Source organism: Olea europaea, chromosome 2 (assembly GCF_002742605.1).
Source record: "Olea europaea var. sylvestris chromosome 2, O_europaea_v1, whole genome shotgun sequence".
Lineage (NCBI taxonomy): Eukaryota > Viridiplantae > Streptophyta > Magnoliopsida > Lamiales > Oleaceae > Olea > Olea europaea.
The window spans coordinates 22,723,753-22,727,344 of record NC_036238.1 but is presented as its reverse complement, the minus strand read 5'-3'; the positions used below and the strand labels follow the sequence as shown (position 1 = coordinate 22,727,344).

Sequence of the window (3,592 nt, the reverse complement as noted above, 5' to 3'; positions counted from 1 at the left end):
TTCAATAACTTTGCTCAAGGACAAAACCCTGACTTGGCTCAATTTCGTTACTCAGATCAATAATTTGCTCACGAACAGTACCCTAAGAATTGGTTTGTTATTCATTGATACCGTTCATTACCAATCTGATGGCTGCTTATTCAACCAAAATATTTTCATTCATCATAACCTCGAGTCTCAGATAATTAAGTCTAAAGAAAACGTTATTTCTGCTAATCATTCATTTTTGCTTGTCATTACTAGGCTCAAAACCAGGTATGTCATTATTTCCTCTAATATCTGTATATGGAGCAAATGCCCTTAGAAAAATTCCTCCGATACAAGGTTGAAGTCTATTTACTGTCCACGTGAGTTTACAAAATATATGACTGCGATAATACGGATCTATAAGTGTATGTAATCCTTTTGATTTGACATTTACCATTTCACCAGTTAGTATGAAGCTTCATAAATGATTTCAACAGTCCACGACCACTCCAACAAGCACCATGAATTTATAGTTACTCTGCACCATAGGTTCATCATGGAAAGCAAGTGCTAAAGATGTCCATATGGAACAAATCTAGAAATTTGAAGAAAACCCAAACTTCCATTTTTACAGCATTTGCTTGTATAGGTGTTTGGATATTTACTCTCTACTATGTATAATGTTGCAGTGCTAATCATAAAAAAGCATTTATTGATGAAACTGACAATAGGCTACCAAGACAAAAGTGCATGCTAATATTAGCAACAGACTAAGATCATTAACAAAAACAAATATATATAATCAAACTAAGATTTTGCTGCTGGTAGAAATAAAGTTAGGTCAGATTCCATACCTTAAAGAAGCTGTGATCAGAAGTGCAGGGGTTTTGGTACTCCAGTACTTCATAACACTACGTCCTTTCGTGTGCTGCAGAAATCCGGAAAATATTTTGCACAACATGCACAGACACTCCCACACAAAAATAAAAAGTTCAAGATCATAATTACTCAAGACACCTAATTTTATTAAAAAAGCAATATTGGATATATGAGTGCACCAGCTGACACTGGGCAACAGTGCCAGAACTCTTCAGTTGCCACCAAGTTTGCTCACTATGATTTACTACTAAGCTCACGAGAAAACCTAAATCAAGTCCCACAAACGAGCATAACATGGAGGTGTCCTTAGGAAAAATATTCTTCTCATTAAATGAAATTCCTATATTTCCTAGATAAGGATAGTTTACTTAGTTAGAAACTTACGAGGACAAGAGACTCAGGAAGAGAAGGAGAACGAATCTTCAGAATTAGCAGGAATTTCATATAGCTACATAATAGCTGACCAGGAGAGCAGAAACTGATAATAATATACAGCAGCAATTACAACAAACGGTAGAAGCCTATAATAACAAAGCAAGGCAGAAATTACAAATATCTCCATCTCAATAAACATCTATCTGACTTTCGATTCTGAGTGTGACTCTAAAGTGAAGGGCATCTGTATAGTTTGCTATATTTGTTTTTGTTATAGACCCATAATCCTAGATGCTGGGACCAGCAGCAGTTGTACCTTGCAGATCAGACAAAGAGAAAGACCGCCAGGGGCAAACTTCTCACTAAGCGGTGGAGATGACATGGTATCCACCAGGTGATGACGACTTTGAGATAGAAATTTCACAGTTATTGCTCTCAGAATGGCTTGTGGTTTCTGCCTGAGTTAATGCATTTCTAGAGTTGGCAGGACTTTTTGATATCCTGCCATTGTTACTTCTTAAAGTAATATCACAATTCTTGTCCCAAAAGTTATTGAAGGCAAGCAAATTTTTTCGCTTCCTGGTGTATGCATCATCAGGCTTACCAATATCTTTAATGGACGAGAAAGACAAGGCATCCGAAAGGCTGGTAAAAAATTTGGATTTTTCACACTAGAACTTAGATATGCCATTCCTGAAATAAGCCAATAGAAATTATTGGATAAACAACATAAACATAAATGCAAAAGGAATTCGTATGTTAACCATCAGAAGTTAGAAATTACTTATTGTAATTGATGCAAACCAATGAAAATTAGATATTGTGCAGTTAGAAAGGATTGACTGAACTCTACGAACATCAAAATATTGAAGTTTCAACTTGTTTTGCTATTGAAATGATCTTGGACAAGCTCTTATCTTGCCATCTCAAACCATGGTTCAACTACAGTAGCTTAGAGCTATGTTGATTACAAACTTCTGATGACTTAGACTTATGGACAAGATAAAGAAAAAAATCCATTATCTTCATTTCTATATGCAACTGATATTTAACTTCGCCGTGCACAAGTTCATTATTTTTCGTACAAAGATACTCTTCATGCAATTAAACAACAAAATCAACATAAAGGAAACAAATGAAAACCCTAAAACACATTTAAAATGAAAAAAAAAAGTCTAATTTAAAAGCAAATATAATCTCTTCAAATTAGCACCGAACACTTATTAAAAATGAATTTCAACTCAAATAAAAGGAGAATATGTACCTTCTAGGCAAAACCTTTTCCAAAGCATCGAACCCATCTTATGCCCACATTTATATTTACTCCGTACCTCTTCCCCTCAACGTCTGACTCATCACTGTTCTTCCTGATCGAAGACGTGGATGACGACGATAAGAGCTACACCGATCCTCCTCCTCCTCTGCCACTGCCGGGAACCTCTGGTCACCGGAAGCGGACTCCGGCGTGTTGCGGATCAACGATATACACTCCATCTACGTTGACAAATCGTAGCCGTTCGATTTAGTGAGAGATGTGCGATCAGTTAGTTGAAAGAAGCAAGTAGCCAAGTAGGAAATGCCCCACTTTTAACCGGACAAGAAAAGAAGTTAAGCAACTGGATAATTAAAACAAGATTTTCATTTTTGGAAAATACGGTATTTTATCATATATTCTTTTAAAAAGAAACAGAAATAAAAATGTTTTATTTTAAGAAGAAATATGTTACGATGCTTTTACATACTAATTGACATCTAACAAATAAATAGTTTATTTCAAATTTAATTCGGTTCGATCATAAATTCAAAGGATATTACTTTAATAAATCATTCTTACAAAAATCAGCTAGATTGTATTATTAACTTGTCTTCTTAAATCCTATATTTAATATTCAATTAAGATGACAAATCAATTAAAATCATTCAAAGACGTGACTATGAATACCATTATTCTAATTCATAATTTTCAAATCATCAAAAAATATGTATTCAAGTGTTTTCATAATTTCAAGAAAAACATTAATTACTATCTATTAAAAATAACTTTTATCTCCAGAATAACTCCTACTCACGAGTTAATTGTTCCAATGGTCGGTCCATGTCTTTGATTGGTCATTGAAGTTTAAAATGTCGACTTTTGATCATAAAAATTAGGCCTATGTCTGGAATTGCTAATCGAAATTTAAAATGACGAGTTTTGGTCACTGAACTTTGAAAACTGTTGTACATTATTCACTATAAATTCGATATTTTCAAAGTTCAACATTTATGCTAGTGAGTAACATACGATATTTTTCAAAATTAGGTGGCCAAACTCGACATTTTAAGTTCGATAAGCAATCGAATACATGAACCTAAGTTCAGTAATTAAAAC

The 3,592-nt window shown here is 34.0% G+C and overlaps 1 long non-coding RNA gene across 2 annotated transcripts; it reads right to left on the bottom strand.

The window, feature by feature from the left end:
- Window positions 1–6: 6 nt before the first annotated feature.
- On the bottom strand, window positions 7–2,855 carry LOC111366935. 2 transcript variants are annotated; one of them, XR_002697699.1, is made up of 3 exons: window positions 2,486–2,854; window positions 1,231–1,914; window positions 7–1,111 (listed from the first exon to the last, which is right to left on the bottom strand). It is a non-coding gene; the product is annotated as an uncharacterized LOC111366935 (long non-coding RNA). The 2 variants fall into 2 exon arrangements; XR_002697698.1 differs by lacking the exon at window positions 7–1,111 and having other exon boundaries at window positions 1,268–1,914; window positions 2,486–2,855.
- Between the last annotated feature and the right edge of the window lie 737 nt (window positions 2,856–3,592).